The sequence below is a fragment of the Lithobates pipiens genome, unplaced genomic scaffold (genome assembly GCF_037356315.1).
Source record: "Lithobates pipiens isolate NorthernLeopardFrog02 unplaced genomic scaffold, aLitPip1_a1.2 Scaffold_10, whole genome shotgun sequence".
Classification (NCBI taxonomy): domain Eukaryota; kingdom Metazoa; phylum Chordata; class Amphibia; order Anura; family Ranidae; genus Lithobates; species Lithobates pipiens.
This window is the reverse complement of record NW_027507686.1, coordinates 130916218-130933080: the sequence shown is the minus strand read 5'-3', so window position 1 is coordinate 130933080 and position 16863 is coordinate 130916218.

Here is a 16863-nt window from a genome sequence, read left to right as displayed (position 1 = left end):
CCCAAGCGCGATATTTTTGTCTGTTTTTATATTATCTGTAAAACACAGCCACGCCCCCCACAGTTAGCAACACGACCCTAGGACACAATTAACCCCAACACTGCCACCTCCTGGTTAACCCCTTCACTGCCAGTTTCATTTAAACAGGAATTTGTGCATTTTGTATAGCACTGATTGCTGTATAAATGACAATGGTCCCAAAAATGTGTCAAAAATGTCCGATGTGTCCGCCATAATGTTGCAGTCACAATAAATATCGATGATCATTGCCATTACTAGTAAAAAAAATATATAAATAAAAATGCCATAAAACTATCCCCTATGTTGTAAACGCTATAACTTTTGTGCAAACCAATCAATAATCGCTTATTGCGTTTTTTTTTACCAAAAATATGTAGAAGAATACATATCGGCCTAAACTGAGGGAAAAAAAATTTTTTTTAGATGTTTTTGGGGGATATTTATTATAGCAAAAAGTAAAAAATAATGTGTTTTTTTCAAAATTTACGCTTTTTTTTGTTTATAGCGCAAAAAATCAAAAACACAGAAGTGATTAAATACCCCCAAAATAAAGCTCTATTTGTGTGAAAAAAGGACGTCAATTTTGTGTGGGAGCCATGTCGCACGACCGCGCAATTTTTGGTTAAAGCGATGCAGTGTTGAATCGTAAAAAGTGGTTAATGGCTGTGTGTTGAGTTATTTTGAGGGGGCAGCTGTACACTCACTACTTTACATTGTAGCAAAGTGTCATTTCTTCAGTGTTGTCACATGAAAAGATATAATAAAATATTGACAAAAATGTGAGGAGTGTACTCACTTTTGTGAGATACTGTATATATATTGAGTCTAAAAAAACTATAACATTTTAAACAGACACCAAATCACACATCAAGCATGCACCCAGTGTTAAATGTGTAAAAATTGTTATTCTTGACATACATTATTCTTAAGTTATTAACTACCTCTAAAAACTAAAATCTAAATAGCTATATTTATATATCTATATATAAAAATGAATGAAGCAAGTTACCTCCTCCCGTCCGGCAAAAGTACATAAATGATTGGATGGGAACATCACCAATACAGATGGACATACAGGTATGTCTTCCTACATTGCTCACTCATGCGTGCTTTCTAGAGCATGCAGAGGCAGTATCAGTGACCCACTGTGTCCACTGGACACAGCTGATCATTAATCATTGTACCAGGCTGCTGTGAAAAGCCCTGGTATCATGTGATTTCTGTGTCCAATCAAGGAGAACACATGAACAGTAGTAAACAATGATGTTAATAGTGATAAACAATGTGTCATGAAAATCTCACAAAGAGATTGTCCTCCAGGTCTTCTGATGTACGATCGTCGCGGGTACGCACGATCGTACGAACGCCCTTACGTTCGTACACAGGTGCACGTGCGCGGGCACGGTCGCGTGCGTGCGTCCGTATTGCCGCCAAACGGCCTCTTGCCAAAAGTCTTTGCTGTCTGCTCTACAGCGTAATATCTGTGAGACCTGATCCGTATTGTTTGTTCCTATTTGACCCGGCCTGCCTGTGACCTATCTGCTATCCGCCTGCACCCGACCTCGGCTTGTTGTGACTATTCTCCTGCCTGTTCCCTTGTACTTCGTTCCTGTCTGGTATCCGATCCGGCTTGCTCTGACCATCCGTCTGCTAAAAGGGTAACCTGCTTATACTGAACTGTTCATCTGCTATAAGTGCCTGCTCATATTGAACTACCTATCTGCTGCAAGTCACCTGCTTATACTGGACTGTGTCATCTGCTACAAGTAACCTGCTAGTATTGCACTGTCCATCTGCTCCTAGTGCCTGCTTATATTGACTATTTATCTGCTGCAAGCACTTGTGTATATTATACTGTTCACCTGCTACAAGTGGCCTGCTTTCCTGCACTGTTTATTGCCAAGTTACCTGCTCCTTTGAACTGTGTATCTGCTTTAAACTACCTGCTGATCCCTTCACTGTGATTACCTGCTCCACTGAACCTCGCCTACCCATCCTACCCATCTGTTGATCCTGCCAGGCACCTGTACCCCTCCTTACTCCTGTGTTCCCTGTTACATTGCCAGGAAACCGGTAGTGGGAGTCGTAAAGGAGGCCTCTCTCCGCAATCCGGGCTCGCTACTAGAAGGTACGTGATACAATGTTTACTGTGATTGTTTACAGTGAACATATGGTACCGGGGCCAATTACAACTCCTCTGTACCATGTGATAGCTGTGACCAATCACAACAACACAGTAATCATGAATGAAACCTTTGCACAGCCTTTCATTGATTGCATATTACAAGGATCATCACTGTAATAAGTGTAAAAAATATTCCTGATCAACCCCCCCCCCAGAGTAGTATAGTATCACTATAGTATCACTATGTTCTAGTAACAGTAGGAAAAAAATCGTTATAAATAAATATTACATGACTAGTAAGAGTATGTACAAAAACATATCGTTTTTACAAATATACCTATGTACATGGGCGTTCAAGTCAAACCGGGACTTTTAATTTTACAGGTATTGTTGGGAGGCAACATGTTTTATTTCATAAATACAAGAGGTGTTTGAAATATGAACTATGACTATACCAGACCTTCACATTCTTGGGGGCTGTCTGGAATGTAACAAGTTATACATGAAATCTTTGTAGCATATCATATTATTCATCTAAAAGAAGCAAGGCTGAACAAAAGCTTGGCTCCTGACTGTCTGGTGTGATGACGCTATATAAGCGAGCTTCAAAGACTGTCATGGCTGGCAGGATGATTGATGAAGGTGGGTTACAGAGATCAAAGACATTGAAGATTAACCCGGAATACATAGACATGATACATGGACAATGCTGCCCCTAGAGGCAAATACAGCAGGATGGACAGTAATATAATATATTGAGGAGGACTGCCCCGTAAATACTTAGATTTTTCAAAGGTCTAGATGGGCCGGCAATAGGGTTAGGTCTAAATGGTGTATGATTGAATTATAAAAAGGGTTGACTGAGACAGAGAGCTCTCACTGTTACCATTTCTGAGCCCAGCTGACAAAACAATATCTAGAGGACAGCCTTGCGATAAGTATATTTGATGCTCTTTTGTTATAAGTTCTATAATATTTTTGATGTTTTCTTGTTAACATTTCCTATTTTCTTGGGAAATAAATAAGACATTGTTTTAATAAGCAGTGTTTGTTTTCATAGCCAACCTTATATCATTGTGCTTATCAACATTAACCTAACCTTATCAGAGTTTTAATAGACTAGCTAACTATAGGAATAGACACGTTAATACCGTGTCTAGGGGAACAGCACTGATAAGTATCTTTGATGTTCTTTTGTTATATGCTTTGTAATATCTTTCTTTAGTATTTTCATGTGAGCATTTTCCTATTCCTATTTTTATTTATTTCCTAGGAAGTAAATAAGACGTTGTTCTACTAAGCAGTGTTGTTTTCATAGCTAACCTTATATTATTATGCTATCATTGGTAACGATCAGAGTTTTAATAGAATAGCTAACTATAGGAATAGAATACATCTCCTCAAAGGCATGGAGGAGATCAGGGCAACAACACTTTGTTATATTTTAATATGATACTCCTGTACAAATGTTAGTATTATTGTATAATTGTTATATCTAAGATTCAATAAAAGCTTATTGTTTACAACTATAGAAATAGAGAAATTAATACATATATGGGATAAATAGAAGGTATCCGTAATCAACCTCAGATAATTATTTAGTTTAGAAGTTATTTCAATTTCGGAAGTGCCCATGTGTGGAGGAATCAAGATGGCCGCTTGAGCCCAGGACTGACGGCACCCACAGCAGGAAATTGAGACCCTAGAAACAAGCATTCTTCAGTGCACCAGCCCCTAAACAGCCAGGGAGTCCCCCGCATGTCCAGAATCCCAGTCCGCAGACACCTCGGACCTCAATTTGCCTCGGCAGTGCCAGGGGGTTACCAAGATGGCCACTGCCGCCCTGCAGCATCCTACAAGCACTGAGGCACAGACAGAGCACAGGCAAGTGATTGCCCCAACATCCCTCACATACACTCCTCCAAGCCTACATAGCTTCCAACAGAGGATGTCACCTTCACCAGCATCCACAGAATCCCTACTAGGCTGCGACTTTGGGGACAATACTTTCTCCCCAGCAGGGCCTACTCTCCATCCACACCAGGGAGTCTCATTCATGTCCACCCCAGCACAAGACATATACACCCAATCAGAAGACCTCTTCCTGAAACTCTTTGAACTACTAGAAAAGGGACTGGTCGCCACAGCTGCGATAATTACAGGAGATATCGAAGCTGACCACAGAATGGAAGCAATTGAGAACAAATTAGATATTACAGTGGCTACCACTAACCAGAACTCTGACCACATCCAGACCGCAGGATAGGCTAGATTTAGCCATATCCAGGATTGACAAACTTGAAAACAGATCCAGAAGATACAATTTCCGGCTCAGGGGCCTCCCTGAGTCCATCACAGATGTAACCCAGGCTGCCCAGGAGGTCATTAAGGGTTTAATCCATAACATCCTACAGCACCACTTGGAATTAAATAGAGTACACCAAGCCCTGGGACCCCCATGGAAGGACGGTTCCTCTTGGGACATCATCGCTAAACCACACTTCTACTCGGTTAAGGAAGAGATAATTAAACCATCCAGAGCGGTGAAACAGATAACTTGCTGGAGTCACCCAATCCTCATCTTTGCAGACCTGTCCCCATCTAAAATCCAGAGAAGATAGGCCTTGAAACCTCTTCTCACAGTCTTATCCCAAAAGGAGGTAAAGTACTGGTGGGTCTTCCCATTTGCTGTTACGTTCTCCTTCAAGAGCAAGCAGTATTCCTTCTCAACTATCCAGAAGGGAGAGAGAATCCTTCTCTCCCTGAAGCTCATCTCACAGGAAGCAGACATGGACATATCCAACTACAATCTCAGTGCCACAACCATCGCCCAAGAGCCCTCTAATCACCCTGAGGAGCAAGCCAAGGACCAAGAGAAAGAAAGAAAATGGACCAACCTAAAGTGGGGAGACTACTGCGGCTGCAGTCTCTCTCTCCCTCACCTCCTTCCAAGTCGATTTGAACTTGAGACTAACTTGGACTCTGTGTTCAGTTTTTTCTTCTCAAAAATTTTTTGGACTCATTTTATAGTTTTTAGGTGGACTGCTATCCCCACTCCCTTTAGTTTATTGACTTGAAACAGGCCCAAGTTACGAGCCTGCTCCAGATTACAACCAGGACAATCCAACAACGTATATACTGCTGGCCTTAACGACAGGGTGAGTTTTGCCCTGGGGTCCTCTGCCTCTCCCCTCATCCTTCAGGGGTGGAGGAGGAGGAGGAATCCTGACAACTTAGAGTTGCCCAGGGTTCAATTTAGAGCATACCTATAGATCTCCCCTATGTTTAAAACAAAATTTAGCTTTATTATTGTTTTTTTTAAAGTTTTTAAGGGCGCCTAAGTCCTGGGTGCTGAGCATGTGCCTCCGCCTATCCCTTTGATGATTTTTGTCTCTGAGGGGTAGGTTGTCTACTCCTTGTGGATCAGACACCACTTGTTTGACAAGAACTCCAGGGGGGATTTTCGCCCTGGATTCAGGTCAAAACCTTATGAAAAGGCTTCAGTTTGCCTCCTCACCTCTATTTGTCTTGCTTCTTTCTTTCCTTCATTTCTCACTTTCATCTCCCTATCCTTTTCCCCCCAGAGATATTAACTCTTGTTTTTTATTCAGTCACTCACCAGATTCACCCTCAGCTTCCCATCCCTCCATTAGCCCAGCGTGACTGAACTCCCCCCTCGCAGGCTGGCTACAAGGTCCTCCCTAAGGTAAGTGATATGGGGTGTGGCAGCTTCCCTCATCTTCTGCTCCATGGCTAAAGACTCTGGTCCAACACCCCAGCTAGCTACACACAATGTTCAGGGCCTGAACTCCCCTATCAAGAGAAGGAATATCTTTGATAAATACAAATCCCTCAAGCTAGACATTATTATGGTACAGGAAACCCACTTTCCCCAATGGTACAGTCCTAAATTCCTTCACAACCACTTCCCCCTGTTTTATATGGTGAAGGCAGAGGGAAAGACCAAAGAGGTATCTATCCTATTCTCTAAAACATGTAACTTCACCTGGCAGGCAGATTATAAAGATTCGAATGGCAGGTACATCCTAGTTAAGGGACTCAGAGGACCACTTATATTCCTTTGTCTCCTATTATGCCCCCAACAAAGGCCAATTAAAGAATAAACTGAACCCCCTCCTACAGGGGATGCCTATTTTTGAAAGTGACTTAATATAGTGTTCGATCGGGGAATGGATAAGTCCAACCCGTCCATATTTCGCCCGACCCGCCCTACTAGAGTCAGCCTCAAATTAGCAAAACAAATTCATGCAGAAGGCCTAATGGACGTCTGGCGTGAGGAGAACCCTTCGGAAAGGGACTTTACCCACTTCTCGAGCCCCCACCAATTCTACGCTAGGATAGACCACATCCTAATTGCCACAAATCATCTCCCCCATGTCTCAGGCTCCAAAATTTTAGACACCACACTCTCGGACCATTCCATAGTGACTGCCTCCTTATTTAAAAAAATCACAACACCACAAATACTTCCGGTGGAGGTTAAATTAATCTATTTTATCTGACCCAATTAGGGTAATTGAAATTTAACAAAGCCCTTACTACTTCAACGTAGCAGGCGACACCCTGGCGGAATTGCTGTGGGCTGCCCACAAGGCCACCATAAGAGGGAAGCTAATCCAAATCTCCTCCCAAATTAAAAGAGAAATATTGGCAGACATAGAAAAACTGGAATAGGCCTACTCCTCCCTTAGGGCTAGGCACAAGAAGGAACCCTCAGGGATCCCCATGTCCCAAGTAGATGTTGCCAGACTAGAGCTGAACCTAGCTCTAACAGAGCAAGCAGAGAAGCAAATTAGCTAGAGTGGTGCTAAATACTATTCTCAAAAGGATAAATTGGGCCCAATGATGGCATCCAAACTGTCCCCCAGACAGAGGCTTCACTTTCTTCCAAAAATCCAGCCTCGGAGGCAGCCTACGACATCTGACCCAACTAAATTCCTGGAAGCGTTCAGAGATTTCTATGACAAACTCTATAGCACAATATATTGAAAAAGAGAAAAAAAAATGGTGGGACTTTATATGAAGCATATCACTATATTAGATGAGCCAATCAGTTTACACATTGTTCCATTTATTTATACCAGTCATACATACATAAATAAAGTAGTACGTTGTAGATTAATAGACAATTTTACTAATAAATCTCAATCAATAGATCATGATAATAATACATAATTGATTCAACAGAATACATGGTAATCTCATAATAGACTATTAATTATAAATTAGTAATTATAAATTAGTAAAAACTGAGTACTTCATAGTGTAGCATAGTTAGTTTAGTATAATATGCATAATACTCGACCTAAGTATGTAGACCAAAATTGTAATAGTAACAGCATATAGGCATCAATGGTGGATTGGTTCATTAAAATAAAATATAATAAAATATAGGTAATAAACAAAAATACTGTGACAACGCATCATAGGAAATCTCTACGTGTTTCATGGTTATATACCACTCATCAGGAGCAGATGCAGAAAAATAGGGGTATCTATAATGAAATAAAAAAGACCAAATCAATATAGTAAAAAGAGTATAAACATAGAAAAGGGGGAACAAAGGGGGCATATAGGGTCCCAATCATTCTCACCTATCTATAGTATATAGGTACAGTTGTTGATAGTAGCCAAAACAAAAAAACATTATAGAGCATGTTTCTCTTTTTCACTATATCGGGGGGTGGAGGTCTATGCATATATTTTATACCGCCTCAGATAAAGTCCCAATGTTAGTACTAGGTTTTTAAACTCTATAGCACGCCAGCACAGGACTCTCAACATGACATCTCTCAATTCCTCGAATCCCTTCCCATCCCTTCCCATCCCTTCACTTTCAGACCAGCATAAATCCATTCTGGGAAAATCCATAATGGTAGAAGAAATTTTGGAGGTCGTTAAAAGTTTAAAAAGGGTGTCCTCCCCGGGCCCAGACGGACTGTCACTCACATATTACAAAGCATTTTCTGACACCCTGGCCCCATTCATGGCTAAATTCTACAATGCCAAAGTATCTGGCAATCCCCTTGGATCAGATCTAAATACAGCTTTTATTACTGTTATCCCAAAGCCTGATAAAAACCCAGAGAAGGTAGGTAACTACCGACCGATATCACTTATAAACAGCGACCTGAAAATTCTCACCAATATCCTAGCGAACCACTTAGCTTCATTCATAAGTTACTATATCCACAAGCATCAAGTAGGTTTCATCCCAGGGAGACAAGGCCCCGACCAAACCAGAAGTGCCATTAATATATATATGATATATAATATATAATCTTTATTCAATCCCACAACATTCCATCTGCTGCAAAAGTGGTATTCAGAAATACTACCATTTCGGACCATTTTATGGTTCTTTTATCATGACAGCACACCCACAACCCCTGTACGAAATTCATATTGCGCCTCAATGAGGGGCTTTTAAGCGATCCAGTCCAATGCACGATCTTCACACGTGAAATCCAATAATACTGTACTCTAGCCCGGGTGCACAAGTTAGACTCCAGGGCTGCTATTCTGACCCCCTCACCATAGAAAAAGGCACCAGACAAGGCTGCTCACTCTCCCCCCTCCTTTTTTCCATAGCTATTGAGACCCTAGCCATAGCAGTTAGGTCTTACCCTGACATTATGGGAATCTTCTGTTGAAACCAAGAGCATAGGTGTGCATTGTTTGCCGACGATCTGTTACTATTTTTCACCTCTCCGTTGATATCAACGCCCAAAATTTTCTCCCTGATTGATAAATTTGGAAAAATCTCCAGCCTCTGTGTAAATGTCTCAAAATAATTAGCACTGTCTATGGAAATCGTGGAGGAGGATAGGGGCATGTACTTCAGAGGATGAGACCCAGGAGCATTCCTCTGGACCGTTCCCCTTCCAATGCACAGGGTACTATATGCACCCACAGAACCTACGGGAGTCCACAATGGATTGTATCTTATACTCCTCATGGTTCTCAACCTGTATAGGATGAGGACGTGCACCGAAGTGGTAAATCGGTTGCAGACCAACAGTTTCAATAAGGAGACATGAAACACATTTAAGATACTAGGAGGAAGGGCCAATGCGTAAGCCACTAGGTTAATCCTGCAAAGCATACGGAAAGGCACAATAAACCGAGGTGCAAACTTCAGTGAGGGAACACGAAGTCAGAGGTTGCAAGATGACAGCCAGACTCTGTCCCCAACCTGGTAGGAAGGCACAGGTAGGCGTTTGTGGTCAGCATGGAGTCTGTACCTATCTTTAGCATGACGCAAAGCCTCCTGGACTTGTACCCAAGTGGAATGCAGGAATACTCTGCGGAACAAACGAGTCAGGCAACATGGAAGGTTGGAAACCATAATTCGCTATAAACGGAGACAATCAAGAGGCAGAATTCAAGGTACTGTTGTGAGCAAATTCTGCCCATGGTAATAGGTCTGACCAGTTGTTATGATGGTCAGAAATATAACAGTGAAGTAATTGCTCCAAGGACTGATTGGCTCACTCTGTGGCTCCATTAGACTGTGGGTGATATGCAGAAGAGAAAGCAAACAGAATTCCCAACTGTGCACAAAAGGCTCACCAGAACCGGGAGACAAACTGACTGCCCCTGTCCGAGACAATCACCTTGGGTAACCCATGTAAGCAAAAGATCTCCCAAACAAAAATGGAAGCCAGTTCCTTAGAAGTAGGCAACTTCTTAAGTGGAATACAATGACACATCTTTGATAACCGGTCAATCACCATAAGGATAACAGTGTTGCCTTGGGAGTTGGGCAACTCCACAATGAAATCCATAGACAGGTGGGTCCAGGGCCTCTCTCCATTGGGTATGGGTTGTAGGAGGCCCACTGGAAGGTGTCGTGGAGTCTTATACTGAGCACACATGGAACAGACAGCTACGAAGGGAGTTACATCAGCTCGTAGACTAGGCCACCAGAATTGTTGGGAGATGGCCCAAATGAGTTGATTCTTCACAGGATGGCTAGCTGCCTTGAGAATGGTAAGTCTGGAGCATGGCAGTATGGAGACTCTCTGGGAAAAGCAGCCGTCACAAGATTTCTCAGGAGGAGCATGGATCTGAGCAGCAAGAATTTTGTCACCCAAAGGAGAAGTAAGACTGGTGTGAACCGTAGCCAGGATACGATCAGGAGGAATCATAGGAACCGGAACCGACTCCAACTTGGAAGTGGAAGAAAATTGTCGTGACAAGGCATCAGCCCTTACATTCTTAGTACCGGGTAAGAATGAGACAATGTAATTAAAACTTGACAAGAAAAGAGCCCATTGCATCTGGGAGAGAGGCGCCTAGCCTCAGACAAGAATGTGAGATTCTTATGGTCAGTTAGAATGAACCGACACAGTGGTACCTTCAAAGAGATGTCTCCATTCTTTCAGGGCTAAAATGATCGCCAATAGTTCTGTCACCAGTCTCGTAATTGCACTCTGCAAGTGACAATTTCTTGGAAAAGTAGCCACATGGATGCATGACGCTCTCAGAGTTAGGATGTTGAGACAGAAGGGCGCCAACTCCAGTCTCAGAAGCATCGACTTCTAGGATAAAAGGCAACATAGGATCAGGATGTGCTAACACAGGAGCAGAAACAAAGGCAGCCTTGAGACTCTCAAAGGCCTTAATGGACTCCGGAGACCAACTCTGTGGGTTACTGTCCTTTCTGGTCATATCAGTCAGGGGCTTGACGAGAGACGAGAAGTTACAAATAAACTTCCTATAATAGTTGGCAAAGCCCAGGAAACGCTGCAGAGGATGTAAACCCATGGGTCGGGGCCACTGTAGGACTGCCGAAAGTTTCTCTGGGTCCATCGAAAAACCAGCAGTGGAAATGGCATAGCCCAGGAATTTAACCTGTTCACAATGGAACTTGCACTTCTCCAGTTTACAATAGAGATTGTTCTCTCTTAGTTTCTGAAGCACACGACAGACATCTGTGTGGTGGCTCTCCAGGAACTTGGAAAATATGAGGATATCGTGGAAATAAACCACCACATATAGCTGCAACAAATCTCAGAGGACATTGTTAATAAATTCCTGGAAAACTGCCGGGGCGTTACAAAGGCCAAAAGGCATTACGAGGTACTCATAATGGCCTGTTCTGGTATCAAACGCAGTTTTCCACTTGTCGCCCTCCTTAATCCACACAAGATTGTATGTCCCTCTCAAATCAAGCTTTGTGAAAACCGTTGCTCTCTTGAGGCAGTCAACTAACTCTGTAATCAACGGAATCGTGTAGGCATTCTTAATCGTGAAATGATTGAGACCCCTATAATCAATACAAGGTCTCAGTTCACTGGTCTTCTTTACAAAGAAGAAACCAGCACCAGCAGGAGATGAGGATTTGTGGATGAAACCTCAAAAAAAATGCGTCTGCAACCTATTCCTCCATGGCCTTATCCTTCAAGACCGACAAAGGGTAAACCCAGCCACCAGGGTGTATGGCACCAGGTTGAAGGCCAATTGCACGATCATAAGGCCAGTGTGGAGGCAAACTACCGGCTTGACCTTTGTCAAAGACATTGCTAAAATTGTGGTACTCTTCCGGCAGGGAGGAGAGTGAAGAGGTGCACAGGACCTTGGCTACCTTCTGGAAGCATGTCTCACTGCATTGAGGTGACCAGGAGAGAACCTCAGCACAGAGCCAATCAAAAGAAGGGTTGTGCCTCTGTAACCAAGGAGAACCAATAACCAGTGGAAACTTAGTTGAGGAAATAACTTGGAATTGGATTATGTCATGGTGAAGAGCCCCTACAGCCATGGACATCTCATGAACCGTCTCATGGGTCACATGGGCAGGCTATAGAGGTCTCCCATCAAGAGCCTCAATGGCAAGTGAAGTGTCACGCAGCTGCAGCGGAATCGAGCTGCAGCCCCAGAGTCGATTAGAGCCTGTATCTCGATGGACAACTCAGCCCAAGAAAGGGTGACCAAAACCAGGGGCTTATCCTTCTGGATAACTGGGGATGAAATAATGCCACCTAAGGTCTGTCCATGACAGGACCTCAAGGTTCTGGCGTTCCCTGGAAGAGTAGGACAAGACTTCAAAAAGGGACCTGCCTGGCCACAATAAAAGCACAGTCTCTCCTTCCTCCTAAAGGCTATCTCATCCGCAGAGAGACAAGTGAGGCCCAAGTGCATGGGTTCATCTTCACTGACCAACTTGGTACCAGGACACATGGGAGGTGAGGGAGGCATGGGTGGGACTGCAAAGTTCAGAGGCAAACGTACAGGAGGTTTCCGCAAGCGCTCCTTAAAAGAAAGTCTTTCTCTGAGTCTGGAGTCAATGAGGATAGCAAACGAGATAGCAGCCACAAGGGCCTCATTGTTCGGCAACAGTTCTCGTACTCTGTTTGATGGATGTGAGGCACTTGGCAGCAGAAGCACAGAGTGCAGGAACGTCAAATACTCTTTTAAAGGAGGCAACAAACTCAGGGTAACTCAAGACAACAGGTTTTTGCGTCTCGTATAGAGGGTTAGCCCAGGCCAGGGTTCTCTCAGAAAGCAAAGATATCACAACCTACTTTGCTTCTGTCCATGGGAAACACCTGGGGCAGCATCTCAAAGTATATCTCAACCTGACTGAGAAACCCTCTGAAATGAACTGGATCACCCCCCAAATCTCTGGGGAAGCAGAGCAGAACCAGAGGTAATACTCAAGGCGGGTGCCTGCACAGAGACTGGCGCACTAGCAGGGATGGCCAGGTTGTACCAGAGCAGCCACAGTGGGGCATTCCAGGTGAGCCGTGTGACTCAGGAGCATTTCTAATGCCATGGAAAACTTATCCATGCAGTGATCTTGCTCATCCAATCTGGAAAAAAATATTACCAACACGTGGATTGACTGTATCTTCTGAATTCATGGCCTTTGCCTACTGTCAGAAACCTTGAACCAGACTGAGACAGGAGTACACTAAAATCACACATATTAATAAAAATAAAAAGATAAATAGAATAAGCGTAGTCAAAGCATAGCCAGAGTCCAGTAACCAGATCAGGTAGTCAGCCAAGCCAGAGTTCAGTAACCAGATCGGGTAATCAACCAAGCCAAAGTTTAAAACAGGAACGCAGGAGATGGTTTCTTGTGATGTGACCAAGGCAAAGGCAGAGATGAAGTGAGCTGGACAGCTTTAAGTAGGCAGGTCAGACAAGCAGGATCAGCAACAGCTGGGTAACTGTGGTGAGAGATGAGAGCTGGCAATTAGCATCAGCTGAGTGGCCAGCTCAGAGAAGGAAAGGCTGAGCCAGCCCTGACACTCCCACTCATTAGCTCTGTGCGATCAAATACATAAAAACCCATCCCTTATCTCGTCCCCCAACATACATTCCATAATCCTGACTTTCCTCCAGGAATGAACATTTTAGCATTTAGTTGGTGGCTCAATAAAGGACTGCTTAGAATAGGGAACTGTTTCACTTCCACAGGCCCCATCTCTATTGCATTCTGCATTGGAAAACTTGAGGTGCCCTCCTCTGAACGATTCAGATACTCGCAACTACTACACTTCCTCCATTCAATCATGCCTAATAAACCGGAATCCCCCAGGGTCATGACCTATGAATCATGGTGCTGGGACATCCCAGATCAGAGGGGTGGGATATCCATCATCTACTCCTCCATAGCCTCAGCTATGTCCAAACCTTCCTACGCTCTCTCTTGGGAAAATTACCTTAATATATCCTGGGACCAGGATAAATGGTTTACCTGTCTTCAACTATCCTTGAAGGGTATATTAACCCTTTCATGACTAAGCCTATTTTTGGAATTTGGTGTTTACAAGTTAAAATCCATATTTTTTGCTAGAAAATTACTTGGAACCCCCAAACATTATATATATATATTTTTTAGCAGAGACTCTAGAGAATAAAACGGCGATGTTGCAATATTTTATGTCACACGGTATTTGCGCAGCGGTGTTTTAAACGCAACTTTTTGGGAAAAGGGACACTTTCATGAATTAAAAAAAAACGAAACAGTAAAATTCGCCCAATTTTTTGCATAATGTGAAAGATAATGTTACGCCGAGTAAATAGATACCAAACATGTCACACTTTATAATCTCACGCACTCGTGGAATGACGACAAAGTACGGTACCTAAAAATCTCAATAGGCGACGCTTTAATTTTTTTTTTACGGTTACCAGGTTAGTGCTAGAATTAGGTGCTAGAATTATTGCTCTCGCTCTGACGATCGCGGCGATACCTCACATGTGTCATTTGAACACCGTTTACATATGCGGTCTAAAAGATCCCCGATCCCTCCTTTACACAGCGGTTCTGAATACTGTATATTTTTTTTAAACCGGCGCCATTGGCAGCCGAGTAAATGGGAAGTGACGTCATGACGTCGCTTCCGTGTTTACTATTAGGAGACTGGAATGACGCCAATTACGGCATCATTCCAGTTCCTCCCCAGCAGCCGGAGGCATCAGATTCTGAATCGGTGCTCCCGATCGAGCGGGAGCACTGGTAACAGCAGCGGGAGGGGGGACGTCCCCTCCCACTCCCCCGGCATAACAGCCGAGCGGCTTTTAGCCACTTCAGTTGTTATGGCTGGATAGCCAATCGTCCGCTGTAAAAAAACGGTACTGGGATGATGCCTGCAGGTGCGGGTATCATCCCGGTACACCCCCCAGAACCCGAGTATGCACATCTGCGTACGCTCGGCGGGAAGGGGTTAAATATCTCTCTGATTGAAGCAAGCCTTAAAATACTGACCCCATGGTACATGGTTCTCTCCCTCCTTGCTAGGATCTATCCAGATGCTTCTCCGCTGTGTTTTCGAAAATGCAACCACATAGGAACAATGTTTCAAATTTGGTGGTCATGCCCACGCATAATAGGTCTCTGGAACAAAGTATTTTCTTTGATACGCAGGGTGACGACTGTACATGTCACCCAAACTCCAGACATAGCACTCCTTAACCTTAAAGTGAATAAAGTAGACAAACATACTCAAGCACTGATTTTCTTCATCCTGTTGGGCACCAAAATTACAATAGCTGCCCATTGGAAAGAACTTTGGTTCCAATCCCAGTGGTGAAGCATAAAATATCCTGGATCACGATGCAGGAGAAAATAGTCAGCATTATACAAGACAAAACCCGCATATTTGAACTCACCTGGGAAACCTGGGCCAAGTACTGTCATATCCCCTTATATCCAAGCATCGATCCCTCTGAATGAATATCGCCATGGATGACCCTACTGATCACCCCTTCTTATCCCATCTCTTTTCACCCCCTTTCCTTGCACTCTTTCCTCTTCTACTCTTTTATCCTACTTTTCCTTCCCCTGATCGGTGACAATGTATACAAGACAAGATCAATCCTGACTTCTTTAATACGCATCCGAAGTGCATATAAAACCAATAAAAATCATTAAAAATTAAAATGATCAGCTTTTTATTTTTTATTCATGTAAAACTTTTAATCCAAAAGGAAAAAAATAATATTTGCTACAACTGATTATAACGTATTAGCTGGAGTTTAGCTTCAATTTGTTAGCATAATTAAATCTGCTAGTACAGTACATCTAACACTTCCCTACACCCAGACTGACAATGCTGCTGTCTGTTGTGCCACTGGGCACCTTCTTTTGGAGTGGGGGCACTCTAATACAGGAGGTGTGTTACTTGCAGGATCACCAGGTAAAAACGGGGAAAAAAAAGCTTAAAAAAAGAAAACTACAACTGCTGTAATGATTGGTAAGCTGCAATGTATTACTTTTATAGTTTTGGGTTTAATACTGCTTTAAATATATTTATTCAGACTTGTCCATGTTAACCACTTCCCGCCGGGCGTATAGTAAAATGATAGCGGGCGGGATTCTTGTTTTGGGACAACGTCATATGATGGGGGGTATGCAGAGCAATGATCGTGGCTGTGCCGTGTTCCTGGGACATGGCGCAACCTCAAGCTTTTTACCCATGTGTTTGGCTGTGTCCAATCACAACCAGTCACACGTAAACAAAGACATGCCCTTTATCAGCTCTCCTCCCCTCACACAGACAGAGTGTGTGGCTAGGAGAGCCAATCAGCGGCATGCAGGGGAGGCATACTGTATACAGGTAACCAGAACACTGATCATCAGTGCCCTGATTACAGTACAGCCCCAGCAGTGTCCATCAGTGCCACCAAGCAGTGCCCATCAGTGACACCAATCAGTGCCCATTAGTGCTGCCTTTTAGGGCCCATCAGTGCCTGCTCATTAATTCTGCCCATCAATGCCCATCAGTGCCCACCAGTGCCACCTATCAGTGCCCACCAGTGCCATCTAATAGTGCCCATCAGTGCCGCTATCAGTGCTCATAAATACCACCTATCAGTGCCCAACATTGTGACATAGTAGTGCCTTCTCATCAGTACCACCTAATCAGTACCCTTCAGTGCCGCCTCATCAGTGCCCACAAGTGCCGCCTTATCAGTGCAGCCTATCAGTGCCCATAAGTGCTGTCTCATTAGCGCAAATCTGTGAAGGAGAACAATTACATGAACTAAGACATTTTTATTTTTCAACATTTTCAGACTTTTTTTCTTTTTTTTTGGGCAAAAAAATAAAAATATATCAGTGATTAAATACCACCAAAAGAAAGCTCTATTTGTGTGAAAATATATATATTTCATTTGGGTACATTGCTGCAATTGTCATTCAAAGTGTCACAGCGCTGACAGCTGAAAATTTGCCTAGAAAA